General features: G+C 42.2%; 1 protein-coding gene and 1 long non-coding RNA gene across 4 annotated transcripts in view; both read right to left on the reverse strand.

The window, feature by feature from the left end:
- The window catches only part of SGPP2 (sphingosine-1-phosphate phosphatase 2), a 147,464-nt gene that overhangs the window by 123,253 nt on the left and 984 nt on the right, over positions 1-23,227 (reverse strand). The gene's annotated exons all lie outside the window — the stretch shown is intronic.
- Positions 14,116-23,211, reverse strand: LOC147377783 (uncharacterized). Its single transcript, XR_015151013.1, has 2 exons — positions 18,241-23,211; positions 14,116-15,126 (listed from the first exon to the last, which is right to left on the reverse strand). It is a non-coding gene; the product is annotated as an uncharacterized LOC147377783 (long non-coding RNA).

Genomic DNA, 23,227 nt, shown 5'->3' on the forward strand with positions numbered 1-23,227 from the left:
CTCTGCGATTGCAGTGCATGGGGTACAGGGTCAGTCCCTGATGGGGGAGTAGACCCCACATGCTGAGTGGCATGGCCAAAAAATAAAATAAAATCACTTTCAAACTCATCTTAAAAAATAGTAAAAAAAAAAAAAAGAAAACCTTTTTAAAAAAGAAAACAAATGTTAAAAATAAAAATACACTAGTACAAAACATTTTAGATATTTTTATAATATCTGCTATGAGCAGTGAATATTGCTATTGATTACATCATGCCACAGATAGTATATCCCATAAATGGAAAGTTGAGTCAACAAAGAAAATCTCTTTTAACTCACCCTTTCATAAGATTAAAGGAGATTAAGGGGGAAAAAAAAAAAAAACCCACATATGATCCTTTCATTATAGATACAGAAAAAGAATTCAACACAATTTAGCCAAAATTCATGAGAACATCTCTTGTCAAGCAAGTTCTAAAAGGCAGGGAAGACTAAATCAAGTTTAATACTCTATGGTGAAATGTTAAAACCATTCCCTTAAAATCAAGAACAAGACAAGAATGTGTGGTATCACCAATTCTGCTCAACATAATACTTGAAGGTCCTTATCTGTGCAGTAAGGCAGAAAAAAATAGATAAATGAAAAGTATAGGAATCAAAAAGGAAGAAATAAAATCCATTTTTTATTATTTTTATAACAAACACAAAGAAATATGAGACAATTTGTTGGACTTAATAAAAGTTTGGCACAGTTGCCAAATCAATAGACAAAATTCAATTGCATTCTAACACATCAGCAGAAAACCAATTTCAAAACATTGCTTTGATACTAACAAAAATATAAGACATCTAGGAATAAATCAAGCAAAAGGGTGCAATATTTTATGGGGAAAGTTGTACAACTCTACTGAAAGAATTAAATAAATGGCAGGGCTTCCCAGAGGGTGGTAGCGGTAAAGAATCCACTCGCCGACTCAAGAGTCACAGGTTTGATCCCTGGGTGGGGAAGATCCCCTGGAGTAGGAAGTGGCAATACACTCCAATATTCTTGCCTGAAAAATTCCATGGATAGAGGAGCCTGGCAGGCAACAGTCCATGGGGTCACAAAGAGTTGGACACGACTGAAAGACTAAGCACGTCTGACTAAGCACACACACACACAAATAAAGAGCTAGACATAATTTGTTTAGGGATGACTGTGTTATAAAGATATCAATTATCCTAAAATCAACTCATAGATTTAATACAACTCCAAATAAAATTATGTTAAAACTGACTTCATCTACAAATTATTTTGGGCTTCACAGGTGGCAAAGAATCTGCCTACCAATGCAGAAGACGTGGGTTCGATCCCTGGACTGGGAAGATACCCCAGACGAGGAAATGGCAACCCACTCCAGTATTCTTGTCTGGGAAATCCCATGGACAGAGAAGCATGGCAGGCTACAACCATCCCAAAGAGTCAGACATGACTGAGTAAGCATGCACGCAAATTATTTTTTAGGCAAGTGAAGAATATCATTTTTGAAAAGAAAACTATCATTCATTTAATTTTTGAAATTAGTAATTAGGCCCTTCCCTCATGGCTCAGATGGTAAAGAATCTGCCTGCAATGCAGGAGACCTGAGTTCTATCCCTGGGTTGGGAAGATCCCCTGCAAAGGAGATGGCAACCCACTCCAGTATCCTTGCCTGGAAAATCCCATGGACAGAGGAGCCTGGCAGGCTACAGTCCATGGGGTCGCAAAAAGTCAGACACAACTGAACACCTAACACTAAGTTTTATTTTAAAATAAAAATGGATGGATTCTTAAGTTATTCAATTAAGAACCACACCAAACACGTGGCAATGGTAGTTGAGATGCCCTAAGTCCAATCCTACTTTAAGATCCCTTTACTTTAATCACTGTCATCAGATTAAGAGGAGCCAAGATCCAACACAAAACATGCCCAAGATATTGCCATCAGGTAACTAATGAGCTAAACCAGCTAAAAAGTAAAAGTGAAAATGAAAGTCCTATTCTTTGTAACCCCATGGACTGTAGCCCACCAGGCTCCTCTGTCCATGGGATTTCCCAAGCAAAAATATTAGAGTGGGTTGCCATTTCCTTCTCCAGGGGATTTTCCTGACCCATGGATCAAACCTGCATCTCCTGTATTACAGGCGGATTCTTTATCCTCTGAGACAGCAGGGAAGCCCAAACAAGCAAAAAACCACTTACAATCATTTGGATCTACAACAGTAAGAAGAGATGTCCAAAGATCTTATAAAGAAACAAAAAGTCCTTGCCAAAAGTTGCCTGAAGGGTGGGGGGTGATAATACACAACATCTGCTTTTCTTAAAACTTTCCTGAGCTGTCTAATAATATATTTTAGGCCAAGAAAAGAAGAGATCTTTTGTGGGCCAAAATCTTTAATTGCATTATGATTCCCAATAGTACAGAAGAACATTATGTATTTAAAGCTCTTGGAATTTCACATGGTTGTTCAGACAGACAAGGAAAAGGTGTTCTGTAATTTCACTCAAGGTTCTTATGCATACGTGGAGGGAGCCATTTTGTTTTTAAGAAGGCTTTCATGTACTCCACATGATTTAATAAATATTTCCTCAGGTATAGATCATGACCAATACAGCTGATATTTGGGACTCTCTTACAAAAATGCCAATGGTAATTTTTTTTAAAGACTTCTTACATGGAGTAACGTTAGTAATCTTAATAACTAATATTCCTCAAAAGTACAAAATGGCCTAAGACTTTTTTCTATAAAACAACAGTGCTTTAATCTTATCTAAACATAAAACCTCTACCTTCTAGAGTAAACAAAACTATGCAGAAAATACAGAAAAGCATGAATAAGGGAAAAGTTCCAAATTCCCAGAGAGAACCACTGGTAAGATTTGCTTCATCCCTACAAATCCTTTAAAAAGTTGTTCAAACATGAACTTACACAGTTTTTAAATTTGGGTCATAAATATTTTTTATATTTGCTTTTTTTTGGGGGGGGGGATGGGTTGAACCGAATGTCATGGATGTTTCCATGTCTAGAAATATATGGAATTTTAATAAATTTGAGATACCCTTTCAATATTGTAAGTTTTTCCTTTTGTAGAAGACAGCTGAAAAAACCTTTTACAATTAGATATTTGATAAACACTTTCTGGTAAAAACTACTTGTGGGAGGGACTTCCCTGGTGGTCCAGTGGGTAAGACTCCATGCTCCCGATGCAGGGGCCCTGGGTTTAATCCTTAGTAAGGGAACTATATCTCACATGGTACAACTAAGATCTAAAGCAGACAAATAAACAAACAAACATTAAAAAAAAAAAAACCTACCTGTGGGAGAAAAACATAAATCTAACAAACAGGGGTGAAGGGAGCCTACCACTTGTGCAGTATACTGTTAACCTTGACAGCAGGAAAAGCAGCCATTAAAATATGAACTTGTGAGTTTCTATTCAGCTAATCCATTGCCACAGCTTCAATGGTGCTGTGCTCAGTCATGTCCGACTCTTTGTAACACTATGGACTGTAGCCCACCAGGCTCTCTGTCCATAAGATTTCCCAGGCAAGAATATTGGAACAGGTTGCTATTTGCTATTCCAGGGGATCTTCTCAACCCAGGGATCGAAACTGTGTCTCCTGTACCTCCTGCACCGGAAGGCCGGTTCTTGAACCAGCTGAGCCATGGGAAGCCATAGCCTCGGCTCTTGACATTTGGAGTGCAGTTGAAATAAAGAGAAATCCCCATTGTCTTTTATGTATATCAGAGAGAATGCTCTCTTTTATAATTTTTTAAAAATATACTTAGTTATTTGGCTGCACTGGGTCTTAGTTGTGGCATGTGGGATCGAGTTCCCTAACTGGGGTGGAACTGGGCCCCCACTGAGAGCTTGCAGTCTTAGTCACTGGACCACCAGAGAAGTCTCTCTCTTTTACAATTGTTAATTTAAAATTGGTCAACTATCCTCAATGAAATTACACACAGGCAAAGTAAACCTCTGGCACCCCACTCCAGTACTCTTGCCTGGAGACTCCCATGGGCGGAGGAGCCTGGTAGGCTACAGTCCAAGGGGTCGCAAAGAGTCTGATACGACTGAGCGACTTCACTTTGACTTTTCACTTTCATGCACTGGAGAAGGAAATAGCAACCCACTCCAGTGTTCTTGCCTGGAGAATCCCAGGGACTGGGGAGCCTGGTGGGTGGCCGTCTATGGGGTCGCACAGAGTCGGACACGACTGAAGTGACTTAGCAGCAGCAGCAGCAGCAAAGTAAACCTTAAACATCATCTTATGGTAAATAACCTCTTCATTTTAGTGTATACTATGTCAGCTAGAGCTATGCCACAGGGGGGAAAATATAGGTGAAAATAGTAGAAATGGAGCATAGATCTCAGATGACTCTTTCAAGATATCACGTGGTTCAAGAAAGACAAGCATGTCAGACTCTAGGCAGGCTGAATGCAGATGTTCTGTCCTGGGTAAGGAGGGGGTTGAAGATTTTCAGCCTGTTTGTAGACAGAAAAAATGACAACTGAGGGGAGACGAATGATGTGTGAATTTGACCTGCTTGTAACATCAATTTGAACTGATGTAAAAAACAGAAACCAACAACAATATTTTTTTAATGTAAAAACCCTGAAAAACAAATAAGTCGAACAAAAGTAAAGGGCAAACATGCTTTTTGTGACCCTCAAATATTTCCCTGTGTTCATCCTGGGTAGATAGGTGAGGCTAGTGAGGAGGTTTCCAACCACCTCAGTTCTGGAAACAGAGGCCCCTCAGAGGAAGGTCTCCCCAAGGTTGTAGTCTGCACATTGGGTTTTCAGTTTCTAAGTCATGTCCGCCTCTTTGAGGCCCCCCACGCACTGTAGCCCGCCAGGCTACTCTATCCATGAGATTTCCCAGGCAAGAATACTGGAATGGGTTGCCATTTCCTTCTTCAAGGGATCTTCCCCACCCAGGGATGGAATTCAGGTCTCCTGCATCTCCTGACTGGCAGACGGATTCTTTACCACTGAGCCACCTGGGAAATGTGTGTGTGTGCTGCTTCTGCTAAGTCGCTTCAGTCGTGTCCGACTCTGTGCGACCCCATAGACGGCAGCCCACCAGGCTCCCCCGTCCCTGGGATTCTCCAGGCAAGAACACTGGAGTGGGTTGCCATTTCCTTCTCCAATGCATGAAAGTGAAAAGTGAAAGGGAAGTCACTCAGTCGTGTTTGACTCTTAGCGACCCCATGGACTGCAGCCTACCAGGCTCTCCGTCCATGGGATTTTCCAAGCAAGAGTACTGGAGTGGGGTGCCATTGCCTTCTCTGGTGTGTGTGTGGAGTGCCTGCAATTAGAGTTGTGATGAGTATTTGGGACCCATTTTTATAAGGCAGTATTGATTTTTACAAACTGTAGATTCACAAGCAATAGCAAAGGTAATAAGCAAGCTCCTGTACAGCCTTTACCCATTTCCTCCCAGAGGTTACATTTCACATAATTACATCTCACATGATTACATAATCAAAATCAGGAATTTTTCTATTTGTAGAGGCTAGTTAATTATTAATATTTCTGTCTGGAGTCAAGAAAGTATGCGGATCTCATGAGTAAAATGTACTCTAGAAAATGATCCTCTTTTAAAAAAACAAAACCAGGAATCCAACATTGGTGCAGTGTGTAGAGTTATGACAATTTACCACACATGTAGACTTACTAACCACTACGGTCATCAAGTTATAAAGTTTTTCCATCACCACAAAGGTATCCCTCGTTACAACCCTTTTATAGTCATGCCCCTCCATTCTTAATCCCTGGCAATCATTAATCTGTTTTCCATCTTTATATTTGTGTCATTTCAGAAACAGATAAATGGAATCATGTAATATGTGACCTTCTGAGATTGGCATTTTTACTCAGCATAATGCCCTTGGGATCCATCCAAGTTGTTGGGTATATCAATCGCTCATTCCCTTTAACAGCTGAGTAGTGTTCCATGGTATGGATGTACGACAGTTTGCTGAGCCATTGTCTGCTGAGGGACATCTTGGTTGTTCCCAGTTTGGGGGTTATTATAAATAAAGCTGCTATGAACAATCATGTGCAGATTTTTGTATGCATAGGTTCTCCTACCTCTGGGAAAAACATCCAGGAGTGCACTTGCGGGTTGCATGGTAAATGTATGTTTGTGGTGTTTAGTCGTTAAATCATGTCCGACTCTTTGCAACTCCGTAGACTGTAGGCCAAGAGAATGCAATGGTCATAGCAAACACCCTCTTCCCTACTTATTTAACTTATATGCAGAGTACATCATGAGAAACACTGGGCTGAAAGAAGCTCAAGCTGGAATCAAGATTGCCGGGAGAAATATCAATAACCTCAGATATGCAGATGACACCACCCTATGGCAGAAAGTGAAGAAGAACTAAAGAGCCTCTTGATGAAAGTGAAAGAGGAGAGTGAAAAAGCTGGCTTAAAGCTCAACATTCAGAAAACTAAGATCATGGCATCCGGTCCCACCACTTCATGGCAAATAGATGGGGAAACAGTGGAAACAGTGGCTGACTATTTTTCTGGGCTCCAAAATCACTGCAGATGGTGACTGCAGCCATGAAATTAAAAGACGCTTACTCCTTGGAAGGAAAGTTATGACCAACCTAGATAGTATAGTCAAAAGCAGAGACATTACTTTGCCAACAAAGGTTCGTCTAGTCAAGGCTATGGTTTTTCCAGTGGTCATGTATGGATGTGACAGTTGGACTATAAAGAAAGATGAGTACCGAATAATTGATGCTTTTGAACTATGGTGTTGGAGAAGACTCTTGGGAGTCCCTTGGACTGCAAGGAGATCCAACCAGTCCATCCTAAAGGAGATCAGTCCTGAGTGTTCATTGGAAGGACTGATGTTGAAGCTGAAACCAATACTTTGGCTACTTGATGCGAAGAGCTGATTCATTTGAAAAGACCCTGATGCTGAGAAAGATTGGGGGCAGGAGGAGAAGGGGACGACAGAGGATGAGATGGTTGGATGGCATCACTGACTCAGTGGACATGGGTTTGGGTGAAATCTGGGAGTTGGTGATGGACAGGGAGGGCTGGTGTGCTGTGGTTCATGGGGTTGCGAGGAGTTGGACACGACTGAGAGACTGAACTGAACTGAACTGAAGACTGTAGGCTCCTCTGTCCATGGGATTTCCCAGGCATGAATACTGGGGTAGGTTGCCATTTCCTCCTCCAGGGGCTCTTCCCAATCCAGGGAAGGAACCCACATCTCCTGTATTGGAAGGCAGATTCTTTATCACTGAGCCACCAGGAAAGCCCTAAATGTATGTTTAGCACTAACTTTTAAACATTAAATGTTTCTCTTCAAAAGTAACATTTTCCCATCACAGATTATTTATCTGGTGAGTCACTTAGGCTGAGGGTCGAGGGTCAGGTAAGGCAGAGGAGAGGAGGGGAGGTAAGAGAGGGTATCATATTTATGGGCTTCATCATGACATGTGGGCTCCATGATCTATGCACCATACCTATTTCTATTGGAAAGTACTCAGAACGAGCGTGGGAAGTCCCTTTTCTATTGTCACAATGGTACTGGGGTGGTAAGCACGAAGAGATCAGGGTTAGACCATTTATAACCCAAGATATTTGGAAATTTCTGGTAAGTCCTTCAGGGTCCAGATTTTTAGACAATGAAATATGAAAGATCCTGTTGCTGGGAAAGATTGAAGGCAGGAGAAGGGGATGACAGAGGATGAGATGGTTGGATGGCATCACCAACTTAATGGATATGAGTTTGAGCAAGCTCCAGGAGTTGGACAGGGAAGCCTGGCATGCTACAGTCCATGGGGTTGCAAGGAGTCAGACATGACTGAGAGACTGAACTGAACTGGTCAGAGGGTTGAGATGGAGGCAAAATTAAGTGATCAACAGATGATAGTCCTGCTTCTCCAGAAGTAATCATTATGCCAGAATATACTACTAAATAAATATTGGGAATATTCATTTCATTCTTTCTGTTTGAGGATATATGTGCTGTAAATGACTGTGGCAAGACGGCCGTCCTGAAGCCTCCTCAAGGAACCATGCAGAAAAGGGAGACCCAAGGCAGGGAGGACTCTGGAACTGTCTGCCACTCTCTGCACAACAGAACAGATTCATTTCCCTGCTTGGCAGCCATAATATCATAAAGTGAGGGGAACATCCTCTATGCATACATTGCCTCTTTGGCTCAGAGTTGCCAGAGGATATATTCTTTAAGTCTTACAGAATCTTCAGCCCCTGCCCAAGGCTACTGAAGTATCACAAACATGTCACAGGCTGTGAATGATGGACCTGACCTGGAAGGAGCAGGCAGAAGGACCAAGGGGCCAGGCAAGACTTATCTAAACCCTCAGGTGTCTGGAAGGGAGCTATCACCCCCCCACCCCCCATCATCCTTCACTTTCTCAGCCTCCAAATATTTTCTTTTTACGAGGAAAAATTAGAAATCCATTAGCTGTGAGATTATGGTAGCTGATGTACAGTAAAAGATCTTAAGGCACAATGGATAAACTGAGGAGACCATCGAAACTCAGTAAGGAAATCATTAAAATCACAGTGGAAAAGTGGATACAGTATATAACCAGATCATTCAAGAAAATAATACAAGTATCTGCTAAACAAAAGAAAATTGCTCAACCTCACTAGAGATAAAAAGAAATACAAAACCAAAATAATGAGAGGCTTTCATCTGCTATAGGTTTGGCAGATTACTTTTTTAAATGAATGACAAAATTAGAGGATGAAAATATACAGAAAAACAAGATATTTATAATGCCTCAGAATAGGTGCCCTGCTGCTGCTGCTCCTAAGTCACTTCAGTTGTGTCTGACTCTTTGCGACCCCATGGACTTCAGCCTACAAGGCTCCTCCATCCATGGGATTTTCCAGGCAACAGTACTGGAGTGGGGTGCCACTGCCTTCTCCCGAATAGTGCCCTATAAGATACTTATTAATTACAAAGAGAATAACATTTATGGAAGACATCACTGAAGCAGCTTAAAAAATGTGTGAAGTTAAAAATTACTAGGAATGGAACAAATCCACATTATGTGCATCCTATAATATCTTGCTTGTGGCATTCCAGCTAAAATTATAGAACCTGAATGGAATCATGAGAAAACATCAGACAAACCCAAGTTGAGGAATACTGTACAAATAACTGGCTTAGACCCTTCAACAGTCAAGGTCAGAAGAGGCAGACTGAAGAACTTCCAGGTTGAACTAAACAGGCATACCAATTACACGCAATTTTTGGCTTTGTGTAAGATCCTAGAATAGCAAAAAGAGATTAGTAGAGCAATTCATGAAAACTGAATAAGGCCTGTAGATTACATACTATTTCCTCATTTTGATAATTATATTGTAGTTATATATGATGTTAACATTAAGAGAATATTGGTCAAGAGTACATAGGAATGTTTTGTACTATTTTTACAAACTTTCAAAAGTTTTATTTCAAAATAAAACTTAAAAATAAAATAAAATAAAACTTAAAAATGCTTTAAAGATAATACTTGATGCTGTCCTTTAGTCATAGAAACCTAACTGTCCATAGACAGTAGAACATATAAACACACTGTTGTATGTTCCTGCAATGCATGCCAATGGGCATGAAAAATGTACAGCTTATATGATTCATTTATATGAAGTTCAGGAGGAGGTGAGACTATGCTCTGGTGATGGGGGGAAAGAAGTGGTTATCTGGGGGGTGAGAGTGGTATTTTTTAAAAAATATCTAACTACTTGGCTGTGCTGGATTTTAGTTGCGGCATGCGGGATCTAGTTCCCTCATCAGGGATCAAATCCAGGCCCCTGGCTTTGGGAGCTCAGAGTCTTAGGCCCTGGACCACCAGGGAAGTCCAAGGGAGCTTTTTGAGGTTCTGGAATTGCTCTATATTCTCATCTGGGCAATAGTAACTGGAATCCAGACATATAGTCGTATTTACATTTATTATACTGAAGTTATACTGCACTTATACTGAAGTTATATTTAATAAGGGCTTCCCAGGTGGTTCAGAGGTAAAGAATTTGCCTGCCAGTGAAGGAGATGCAGGAGATGGGAGTTCAGTCCCTGGGTCTGTGAGTTCTTTTGGAGGAAGATATAGCAATCCACTCCAGTATTCTTGCCTGGGAAATCCAGTGGACAGAGGAGCTTGGCAGGCTACAGTCCATGGGGTCCCAAAGAGTCACACAACTGAGCATGCACACAGTATATTATAATAAAGAAAAAGAAAATGCAAAAGAAGATAATAAATGCTGACAATAGACTAGCAGTCTTGGATTGCAGTTCAGAACAATAACTAAGATACATTTTCCAAAAAGCAATTTGGCAGTTCGTGTGAAGAGTTCTGAAATAAGCTTTTCTTCCAGTTCTCCGGAAACAATTAAATATTTAAACTCCAGTTGAAGTACAAAGATAAACAATGAAACAATCAAAATGCATAGTTAAGAAAATGCTTAAAAAATCTAAGTTACAATCATCTGATAAACTATAATACAACTATTAAATCATATAAAGACTACCCAGTGATCTGGGGAAATAAATACTCATGATATGAGTGACAAAAACTGATCTCAGTGTTATACCTTCACAGAATGTTGATAACGTAAATATCCTATGTTTTTCAGAGATAAAGCGAAGTACTGCTTTAAAATGCTAATATTTTTCTCTGGGTTGCAGAATAATGACAGGATTTTGTTTTCTTCATTATACTTTTTGGTGTCTTCCACTATTTCTAACACGAACATTCATTCCTTTAATAGTGGAAAAGCATAAACATTAATTTCAAAGTATCTAATAGCTTCCTGGTTGAAAAAAATCAGAAGATCAAGATTCAGAAAGGAGAAAACCAACTTCTAATAGAGTCTTCTTTCACCTATCATGCTTTTAACAAAATCTTTGAAGTTCTACTTCACGGCCACCTTTTAAGTCACCTATCAAGACAGGATATTTTTTTAACTGCAAAAACAAAAAAAGTTCACCTGTGCCCTTTACCCGCCAATTAAGCCCTGGCCTCTCAGCTGCCCTGGTGACTCAGGGTAATGAATCCTCCTGCGATGCAGGAGACCCAGGTTTGATCCCTGGGTCAGGAAGATCCCCTGGAGAAGGGAATGGCCACCCACTCCAGTATTCTTTCCTGGAGAATTCCATGGACAGAGGAGCCTGGTGGGCTACAGTCCATGGGGTCCCAAGGAGTGGGACACAGCTGAAAGATTAACACACCCTTTTTCAGCTGCCAACATTTTACCCTCAGAAGCCCTCTTTACGCGATCATCAATTCCTCATCCTCCTCAGTCCATGCTTTGATGAGCTGTTTCCCATAAAATGCTGTGAGAACAAAGTTTTTGCCACTTGGAAAAATCAAAACATACCCAGAGATCAAGTTTCTCCTGCAGGCATGATTGCTAAATACACAGCATTAACAAAAAAGAAAGAATGAATCCGGTGTTTTGTTTTGTTTCACTTTGTTCTATTAAACAAAGAGGTATAAAACTGCCAGTTAGCATTTGAAGGACTAGAGGCAGTATTTCTAAATGGTTCAAAGAAACCAGTACTCCCATTCCCAAAATTCCTAACTCTGCTCTCCAGATCTTAGGTGGTTCACCTCTTACCCTACTGCCAGCACCCTGGTGCATGCCCAAGGATTCTTTCTTTGTTTTCAAAACACTTTGCTAATTAGCCCGCACTGTTTCAAGCCAGAGTCAAGAGGCAAAAAAATGTGAATCAGGGTCTTGCTGGATTTTTCAGTATCTCATTTTCTTAATAGTGGCTCAGAGGGTAAAGAATCTGCCTGCAGTGCAGGAAACCCAGGTTTGATTCCTGGGTAGGGAAGATGTCCTGGAGAAGGGAATGGCTACACACTCCAGTATTGTTACCTGGAGAATTCCATGGACAGAGGAGGAGTCTGGAGGGCTACAGTCCATGGGGTCGAAAGAGTCGGACACAACTGAGCACTAACACTTTCACTTTTTTTCTTAATATGTAGAAAATATCTCACCAGGCAAGCCAGATTATAACAACCAGTGTATGCCCCAATTTTAGTATTTCCATAGCTTTCTAACAGAGATAGGAGCCTTCCAAATGTGTTGCCAGGAAACGGTGACAGTATTATTTTCTTCCAGGAAAACTGTGTACCATATAAAATGCAAGAAAAATGCCATTGCTCGAGACATAATTCTTATCAGGACAACAGAAGATTTAATCATTAACTGTACCCACCTAAGCAAAAGCGCTTTTAAAATTGGGAAGTTTCAACCTCTTAATTATAAGTCAAAAGTTAAAATTAGATTAGACTTGCTGTCAAAAGCTTTCCTAAAACAGTTACCTAATCACATTTTTAAAGTTGACAGGTGTTTCACCATCATCAACTTCTAGCAATACCCGAACTCCCTTTACAGTGTCCAACAGAAGAAAGCAAACCAATTAAAAAAAAAAGTTATTCATTAATCAAAATCCATCATCAGTTTCCTGGATAAAAAGGAAGGCGCTAACACTTGAAAACACCATTAAGCTTAAAGGAGGACATGGTCAGGTAGAGTGGTCAGGGACCAAATGACCCCAGTTCTGATAGGAGACATCACATTTCTGCCAAGAGAGAAAAGGTTGTGCTCAGCACAGTTACATGCTTCGTTCAACAGGGAGTGCCAGGTACCTGTTAACAGATTAACAGGTTCCAGGGGCAGGTTAGCTTGAGGATGAATAGGTGAGGAAGAGAAACCTGGCCCCTTCTCCCCTCTCCCCCCTACCCCAGTTCCAACTTCACAAAAAATGCTAGAACTAATGATTTAATTGTGATTATGTGCAAGTCTTCAGAGCACCTAGAGACCAGCATGTTCTGGCTGCAAGTGGAGACCCACTCAGGTCCCCTCCAGTGAGTTACATAAATCCTCAGAAGTTCTTGGGCTCCAAAATCACTGCAGATGGTGACTGCAGCCATGAGATTAAAAGATGCTTGTTCCTTGGAAGAAAAGCTCTGAGAAGCCTAGACAGCATATTAAAAAGCAGAGACATTACTTTGCCAACAAAGGTCCATCTAGTCAAAGCTATGGTTTTTTTCCATCATGTATGGATGTAAGAGTTGGACAATAAAGATGGCTGAGTGCCAAAGAATTTATGCTTTTGAACTGTGGTGTTGGAGAAGACTCTTGAGAGTCCCTTGGACTGCAAGGAGATCAAACCTGTCAATCCTAAAGGATATCAATCCTGAATATCCATTGGAGGGACTGATGCTAAGGCTGAAGCTCCAATATTTTGGCCACCTAATGTGAAGAGCCAAACCACTGGAAAAGACCCTGATGCTGGGAAAGATTGAAGGCAGGAGGAGAAGGGGATGACAGAGGATGAGATGGTTGGATGGCATCACCGACTCAATGGACATGAGTTTGAGCAAACTCCAGGAAATTGTGAAGGACAGGGAAGCCTGGTGTGTTACAGTCCATGGGGTAGCAAGGAGCTGGACACGACTGAGCAACTGAACATCAACAAGGACACATACCGTGTCGGCCTCACCCTAAGCCACTCTATGCTGAAAGCCAGCAGTCCTCAAGCACCTCCTCCCTCAGAAGTGGAGTCTACCCTTCAGGATTCCTGCTGCTTCTCCACCTGAGAGTTTTTCCTGCTGCTCTTACCACCCATTACTGCGGACTTTGCCTTCCTACTGCTTTCTCTGTCATGAGACTTCTGCTTACGACCTCCTCTTTCTCTCTGAAGTCCATCACCACTCTACCATTCATGTCCCTACCCCTGGGTCTTCCATTCAGACTCCCTAAGGGAGCCACTAAATTGGTTCCCTTAGTCACCCTCCATGATGCAGTATCCCAGTTAGGTGAAGTTCCCATGTGGGGTTACATCATAAAATACTGACCAGCCTACACAGGCTGCCTTTGACTTAAGGGCTGATCGTTGATCCAATCAGCTTTCAGCCATAATGATGGGGTCCCATGATTCAAAACATGGAAACTTGCGTCTTAAACAACTTGTGGTCTCTTTCCTCCTAAGGCATTTTTAGGTGCAGAAGACACTCAAAGTATCACCAAGGACCCAAAACAGATACTAAGGCTTGATTTTATGTTAGTCCCATGTTTGACGCTGTTTGACTATAACACCACCATTTCTTCTTTATTTATTTATTTATTTATTTATTTTTACCATTTCTTCTTTTAAAAAATATGTATACAAAGCTAACAATGTTGTGATAATTTCAAGTATACAGCAAAGGGATTCAGTCATACATATCCTTGTATCCATTCTCCTCCCTGCTTAGGATTTCCCAGGTGAGGCAGTGGTAAAGAATCTGCCTGCCAATGCAGGAGATGCAAGAGACGAGTGTTCGATCCCTGGGTCGGGAAGATCCTGTACAGAAGGAAATGGCAACTCGCTCCGGTATTCCTGCCTGAAAAATCCCATGGAAAGAGCAGCCTGGTGAGCTACAGACATGGGGTCGCAAAGCATAGGACACGACTGAGCAAATGAGCAATCTCCCCTAAAATCCCCTCCCTTCCAGCTGCATACTGAGCAGAGTGCCCTGGGCTATACTGTGGGACCTTCTTGGTGATTCATTTTAAATATAGCACTGTGTAAAAGTCAATCCCAAACTCCCTTAACTATCTCTTCCCCCATTCTTACCCCATGGCAAGCATAAGTTCATTCCGTAAGTTTGTGAGTCTGTTTCGTAAATCAGTTCATTTGTATCCTTTCTTTCTAGATTCTGCATACAAGGGATGACATCATCGTTGCTTAAATGCTTCAGCACTAGGTCCCTCAGTACCCCACACAGGCGTCACCACTCAACCTCACACTCTTTCTCATGAAGCACAGTGACACCCCAAGAACCTTTCTCAACACCAAGTCCGAGTTGAAAATTCTGATTTGGCACATGGGATGAAAGTGATTTGCTATTCCCTGTAGGATGAGGTCCAAATTCTGCAGGAAGCCACACTTCAACTCTGGCTCTAGCCCAACACTACAGCCAATATAACACCAACTTCTTTACACAACTGGATATTCTTCATTTGTCCTTCCAGATCCACTCTCCATGTTTCTCCAGAGTGGGGCTGACCTTCTTGAATTGCATCAGCCCAGGATCCCTGGCTTCTGACTGAATTTGGAGGGACAGAGGCAACTGTTGGGATAGGAGAAGGCATACAGAGAAGTTATAAATAAGTTTCCTTTTCAGCTCCTGCCCGGTTGTGGCTGTTTCTCCACTAAAGGGCTCATTCCCGTCAGGGGCCTCTCTGATGCTAAGCTCTCCTTGGGTCTGAGGATGCCAGAATGCCATCCTCTCCCCTCACCTTTTTAGGCTAAAGTTGTCTGTTTAGGATACTTCATCATCCCATGCTGATTTTCCCCAACTCTTCCTACAGCTTTGTAAAGCATCCCATCTTTGAACTTCTTCAACTGCCCATTCATTCCCCCTTTAAAAGCTCCCACATATTCTACATTCTTCCCATATACTCTGCAGCCTGTTTTTTCTTTTTCATATGTATTCATTTTGCTGTGCCAGGTCTTAGTTGCAGCATGCACGATCTTTAGTTGTTGCGTGTGAACTTCTTACTTGTGGTATGTGGCCCCTAGTTCCCTGACCAGGGATGGAACCCGGGCACTGGGAATGTGGAGTCCTAGCCACTGGACCTTCAGGGAAGTCCCTGCAGCCTGTTTCCCCATCTTTAAACATCTTACCAATATGATACACTGGTTAAAATACTAATGTGCTATTTTCAACCAAGATCCATATTTTACTCAGACGTCCTTAGCTTTTACCAAAGGCTTTTTCTTTTTTTTTGTTCTGTTCCAAGGTCCCACCCATGACTCCACAATTACACTTCTTCATCTATCGCCTTAGGTTCCTCTTGACTGTGACTGTTTCTCAGACATCCCTTATGATTGATGACCTTGACAGTGTTGAAGAGGACAGGTGTTTTGTAGAATGTCCCTCAACTGGGATTTGCCTGGTGTCTTTCTCATGATTAGAATGAGAGTTCGGGGGAAGAAGGTCACAGAGGTGAAGTGCCATTTTCAACATGGATCAAGAGATTATCATTTCAATGCACACCAAGAGCACACACATCAACAAGACTCACTCATCACTGTCGACATCAGCCTGGATCATCTGGCTGAGGTGGCACTGTCAGGTTTTACACTGTAAAGTCACTTTTTCTCCCCGCCTCCCTCTTTCCGTATTGTACTCTTCCGAAGGAAGTCACCGTGTGCAGCCCACACTCAAGGAGAGGGAAGTTATGATTTCTCGCTCTGGAGGAGAGCCTATGTTTCCTTTCTTTCTCCATTCCTTCATTTCTTTCTTTCTTTTTTTTTTTTTTTGGTAAATTGCAGTAAAATATGGTGGCTCAGTTGGTAAAAAATCCACTTGCAGTGCAGGAGATCCAGGTTTGATCCGAGAGATGGGAAGTTCCCCTACAGAAGGAAATGGCAACCCATTCCAGTATTCTTGCCTGGAAAATTCCATGGACAGAGGAGCCTGGCAGGCTACAGTCCATGGCGGGGCAAAGAGTTGGACCTACTGAGCGACTAAACCACCACTACCATACAGAACATAAAAGTTGCCACGCAATCATTTATAAGAGTTTCAGTGACCCCTTATCAGTAAACCATCTGTCTCCTGCTGGGACTCTTACTATGCCAAGATGAACTTATCACTACTCACAAAAAATAATAGTAATGTGTTTTTATGTTTCATTACATGAGATTTCCATATAAGAAAAATAGAGTCTCATATTTTCAACTATTTGCTACCTACTGCTCTTCAAGCCTTGATTCAAGACCTCATGGGTTCCCCGACTCCTGCTCTCGTCTCCCTAACCACCTATTTCTCCTTGTATTCTAGTATTTGCTGCATTGCATTATTTTCTTGGTGGCTTTCCCAGGGCAGGAACTAAATCTCCTTTATCTTGTACCTTTAAGGCTGAGAACTGTCCTAGAAACACAGTAGCTGATCAATAAATGTTAGCTGGAAATCAAGGAAGCAAAGATGAGACAGAAACAGAGATGGCCTATTTTCTCCAAAGAGTAAAGAGACTGTTAATATCTAAGACTGGTGAGGGTGTAGGAAAAGCTGCATTCATAGCTATGTATCCATCCACGCTTTCTGCACGACAAGTTAGTAATACTTATCAAAAGCCATAATATATACATATTTCTACCCAGCAATTACAAGACTGGAAATTTAAATTAAGAAAGCAATCAAAGACTGACATCAGTCTTGGCAATGATTTTTTGGATTTGACACCCAAAGTGGAAGCAACAAAAGCAAAGAGAAACAAGTTGGACTACATTAAATTAAAAGGCTTCTGCATGGCAAAGGAAACCTGAGAAGCCTTGAGGGCGTTATGCTAAGTGAAATAAGTCAGATAAAGATAAATAATGTATGATCTCACTTATATGTGGAATCTAAACAACAACAAACAACTCACATTACAGACAACAAGTTGATGGTTGCCAGAATGGGGGTGGGGCTTCCCTCATGGCTCCATGGTAAAGAATCTGCCTGCCAATGCAAGGAGATACAGGAGATGTCAGTTCGATCCCAGGGTTGGAAAGATCCCCTGGAGAAGGAAATGGCTACCCACTCCAGTATTCTTGCCTGGAGAATCCCATGGACAGGAGTGCCTGGAGGGCTATAGTCCATAAGGGTCACAGAGTTGGACACGACTGAGCATGCACATACATGCACACAGAGGTGGGGCGTGGAGGACAGCAATGAACAAAATAGATGAAGATGGTCAAAAGATACAAACATCCAGTTAAAAAATAAATAAGTCATGAAGATGTAATGAACAGCATGATAACTATAGTTAATACTGTATTGTATATTTGAAAACTGCTGAAAGAGCAGTTCTTAAAAGTCCTGATCACAAGAAGAAGAACTGTAACTCCGTATGGTGATGGATGTTACCTAGACTTACTGTGGTGATCATATCACAATATATACAAATATTGAATCACGTTGCATACTTGAAACTAATAAGCTGTGTCAGTTATATCTCAATTCAAAAACAAGACTATTGGGACTCCCCTGGTGGTCCAGTGGTAAAGAATCTGCCTTGCAATGCAGGGAACTTGGGTGGGTTCAATTACTGGTTGGGAAACTAAGAGCCCACATGCTTTGGAGCAACTGAACCCATGTGCCACAATGAAAGAGCCTGTGTGTAGCAACTAAGACTCAATTCAGCCAAATGAATAATAAATATTTTTTAAAATAAATAAATAAAAACAAGACTACCAAGATATGTGGGGCTTCCCCAGTGGCTCAGCAGGAAAGAATCTGCCTGTAATGCAGAAGCTGCAGGAGACATGGGTTGGATCCCTGGGTGGGGAAGATCCCCTGGAGAAGGAAATGGCAAAAACTCCAGTATTCTTGCCTGGAAAATCCCAGGGACAGAGGAGCCTGCAGGCTACACACACAAAAATAATATTTTAAAAGCAAAAACTAGAAAGAAACTAAAGGCTTACCAAGAGGTCGACTAAATTATAGTACATCCATGCTATGGAGCAATATATAGTCATTAAAATTCAGGTTGAACATTTACCAGGTGATTATCCTTGCGCAGTGGTATAATGGACATGGGTTTAACTTTTTCTTTGTATTTTTTCCCATATTTTCACGTCTGAACCATATCTGCAACCAGGGAAAAAAATGATCAAACGTACCTTTTCACAGAGGCTTATTTTGCCATTTCCAACCTGAGCATCCAGCTAAAGATAATCAAAGCTTAAAGGCTGATCGTTGGACAGTTCAGATATAATCAAGTCAAAATGTCAATAGACACCATGACTGCTGCTTCCAGCCATCACTACCCTTGTCCTAAACACACTAAGTGGGGTGGGTCCCAGGGAAAGAGAATTCAGAGCTTCCTACTTCTGTTTGCCAGCTTCTCTGGGGCCCCGGGCTTCACAGGTGGCTCAGTGGTAAAGAATCCACCTGCCGATGCACAAGATGCAGGAGACACAGGTTCGATCCTTGGTCCGGGAAGATCCCCTGAAGTAGGAAATGATAACCCACTCCAGTATTCTTGTCTAGCAAATCCCATGCACAGAGGAGCCTGGCGGGCTACAGTCTATGGAGTCGCAAAGAGTCGGACAGAACTTAGCAAATGAGCACACGTGCACTGGGGCCCTACTTCTGACCTGGATCCTGGACATTGGTTTTTTGCTTGTTTGTTTTTTTTTTAATTTTTTATTTAACTGCATCAGGTATTAATTGCAGCATGTGGAATCTAGTTCCCTGACCAGAAATCAAACCAGGGAAATCCCTGTTTGTTTCGTTTTCAAGGCTTCTCTAACTGACTGTAATGTATAGCCATAGTTGGAAATCCAAGGTTCTATTCCACTCTACTCATTTTGAGGATGGGACAACAGAGGCCTAGAGAAGTTCAAAATGACATCGGCACAGAGCTAGACCCTGGTCCTTTGCACTTTAGCAAGCCAATAAAATTAAGGGTGGGGTTTTATAGATTGACAGTCTTGGAGGACCCCAAAAGTTTTAAGAGGAAAATGCGGAGTGCAAAGACTTCTAAAAATTATTTACTTATCAAATAGTATTTACTGAGCACAGTGCAATTTGGAAACATTAACCACAGTCTGACGTAACAACGGGAAAGGTACTACAAAATCTAACTTGATGGGACTGTATTGAGCAGGCAAAGAGGACAGAAATCAAAATACCATTGTATTCAACGTTGGCTTTACTCCAGAACAAATAAACATAATTCTGTCCAGGCCTTTGTCTCCCACTTAGTGGGTCCAAAGACCCCTGCCTAGTGCTCCTGGTGACTTCCAAGAATGTCCTCCTCTGGTTACCCTTGCAAACCAGTTACCTTTACAAACCAAGAGCAATAGCTCCTCTTTCCATTAAGTCTCTACCCTGACCTAGAACAGTCTCAACACCTCACACATCCTCCATGACGCAAACAGAATAAAGCCTTGAGCTGTTTTCCCAGGAAAGTGTGCATGTAGAAAGAAGTTTAAACATAAGTCACGGATCTGACTGTGTAATATCAGGAAAGTCCTCAACAAAGCATTTAACTCTTTAGGACTCAAACTTTTTCTGTCTGTGAAATGTGGGCCTACTGGGAAATCTATGAGATCAAGTCTAATTTATACCATGACAGCTTTGTGCAAGTTCAGCCCAGCCTGATTTGTAAATGATGTAGTTACTCTTTAAGCTAGAAGTGTGTGGTGTTACAAGAATGTGTAAAGGAAGCCCTTCTTCAGTCATTTTCCTACTTGTCCCTGCTTTATAAGCACTACAAGAAATATAGAAAATATGAAAGGTAAGAAAAAATAAGACTTGTTACTATCTGAAGTCACTCAGGGGCCTCCCAGATGGCTCAGGGGTAGAGAATCAGCCAGCTGCAGGTTTGTTCCCTAGATTGGGAAGATTCCCTGGAGGTGAAAATGGCAAGCCACTCCAGTATTTTTGCCTAGGAAATCCCATGGACAGAGGAGACTAGAAGGCTCCATATAGTCCATGGGGTCACAAAGGGTCAGATACAACACAGCAACTAAACAACAACAAAGCCATTCAGGGAAGAAAACAACTTCTCTGTTGTCTGATATATCTTAAATCAATACCCTGGTGCTGCCTGACTTCTAGATTATGTGGAAAATTTTGATTTTCAATATTTACGCTTCAGTTTTTTAAAATCTTCAGTTTCTTATCTTGAATGTTGAACACTCTCTTTGTCATGATATAGTGAGTGAAGAGTGTTGGATGGGAGGGGAAAAGCCTACCATTTGGTTCACTCAATGCCCAAGCAGTAAGAAAATACTTCTTTGCAAAAAAAACCTCCTTGTTTAGCTTTTAAAGGGCAATTTTATATTGCAATCTGCACTCACTTATGTATAAAATTCACTGAGCTCCCAGGCACCAGGCCATGAGGAGCAAATAATGAGCACCGTAGACAAGTTTCCCACATTCTTAGAGCTTATCATCCCCTGGAAGAGGCTAGCAATAATCAGACAGCCACAAAGTGGTACGCTTACACAACATGATGAAAACAGATAAGAAGCAAAGAGAATCTATAAAGAGAGGAGGGAAATTGGAGAGTGAGTGAAAGTGTCTCCTGAGGAACTGACCTTTGAAACTGAAGGATGAGTGGGAGTTTACTCAGAGGATGGACAGGCAATTCAGACAAGCCACAAGTCAGGCAGAGGCCAAGGGGAAGAGTAGCTAATTGGAGAGAAGTTTTGTCCGCTGTCCCTTTGAGGTCCTATCAATTATCTGGGGGCAAGTATGCAATCATCTTGCTTTGGGAACTCCACCTGTACTTGCAAAATATGAATCTTCCCAAGTCACTTGATATCAACCCATCTTTAAAAACATTATCCCATTATTTATCAAGTGCTCTCATTTTTTTGCCCATTGCCTGTGGGGATTTCTTATCATGAATTTTTAACCCTCTTACAGTGAGTGAGGTCCTGTGTAGGATGGAAAGGGGATTGGAGATCTAAGTATACATATAGCTGATTCACTTTGCGGTACAGCAGAAACTAACACAACATTGTAAAGCAATTTTACTCCAATTAAAAAACTGTTTTAAAAAAGGAAAGAAAGGGGATGATCCTTTCATTTCCTTCACTGAAAGGAGCAAGATAACTACTTCTACAAGGAAACCTGCTCCTCTTGCTTTTAAAGGGCAGGAGGTTCCTTTTCCAGATCTGGAAGTTAATGACTAAGAGTAATGTTTGAAACCGTTTGAGAAATACTGCTGGAAAACTGTGCTCTTCTTCAGCTCCCTGGACTAAAGAAACAGAGCATAAAGAAATGCTAGAGGAGAGAGCAACAGGGAGCAGCCCATGAATCTACCTGTGGATATAAACTGTGTGCCCAGAAAATGCCAGACAGCGTTTAAGGAAAGAGACAGGTTCTTAATCTCTCCTCTCTGCACCATTTTAAAGAGAAAGCAAGAGGAAAGGGGCAGGGGCTCTCAAAGGTCTCTAAAAGTTTTTGGGTGTCCTGTAGGATGGAGAAGAAAACACAAAAGGAGAAAAGAAAATATCATGGAGGAAGATTTCTCTGGAGTGGAACCCACCGCCCACCCTCTAATTAAATCCTACCATTTAATGCCCACAATATTCCATTCCCCGTGAAAGCCAGATTCTTCATAATTCCTGTTACTAGATCTAGAAATCTACACATAAATACATGCCACCTTCCTGTCATCAAAACTTCTAGGAAGAAAAAATACCTGGTTTCCTCCTCCACCACCAAGACCACCACCCCCATCAAAGAGTTGTAATACATTGTTTCCCTTTTCCTTTGTCACACTTTCCACCTCTCCTGGGGGAAGAGCACAGACGCTGTCCTGGCCCGAGGTGTCTCACTGCTCCCAGAGGGCAGCCCTGCGCCCTGGCACGTTGGCATCTGCAGCCTGTCTCGTCTCTCCCGCCTGGAGTCCTTGTGCACTGCGACGATGCGCCGGCTTCCCAAAGCCGCAGTGGATTGTATAACCACACTGTGCACGCCTGAAGGACAGCGTGGTGAGCCTCCCTCCTGACAGCATCTGTTCAGAGTCACTTGGTGTCAGCCAAAAAGAGACCCACCAGGCCGGCGGGACCCGAAGACTCTAGGGGAGGGTGGGAGCGAAGCGCGCTGTCTGGACAACAGCACTGTTGGTAGGCGGTGGGGTTGGTAAATCTCTCCAGCAGCAGTATTTCAACCCGCAATTCTGTCTGGAGAGCCGGCGGTGCAGGACGGTGAGGAGCAAGCGGAGTCCTACTGCACCAGCTTAGTGTGGATCAAACAAAGGGGATGGCGCGGAAACTCACAATGAGGGAGGGGGGAGTTGTCGGAATTTCTCCCCAGCGAAGCCTCTCCCGAAAATGACAATGACATCTCCGCTCCTCTTTTCAATTATGTAACTCTCATACATTTGGAAGAATATACATGCACATATACTTAGGACGGCAGAAAATCTCTAAATAGACTCTAAAAAAAAAAAATCTCTAAATAGCTTTAGCTCAGGGTCCATCTGAAGTCTTAACAGACCTGGTTGTCACCTGGCAGCGTTAGAGGGTGTCATCCTAGGGGTGGGACCCACCGCGCGGACAGCCGGGTCACCGCCGGGGACGCGGCCCTCTCGGCTCGGCAAGGATCGCCGGAAGCCCCTCGCCGCGTCGCGGGGTCGGCTGGACATACCAGTCCGCAGGCTGCTGAGCGATCTGCCCCCTTCACCTCCCCCCTCTGCGAACACCTGGCCCGCGGTTAC

The sequence above is a fragment of the Bos grunniens genome, chromosome 2, assembly GCF_055505025.1.
Source record: "Bos grunniens cultivar Pamir isolate PY7600 chromosome 2, Bosgru_T2T1.0, whole genome shotgun sequence".
NCBI classification, from domain to species: Eukaryota; Metazoa; Chordata; class Mammalia; order Artiodactyla; family Bovidae; genus Bos; species Bos grunniens.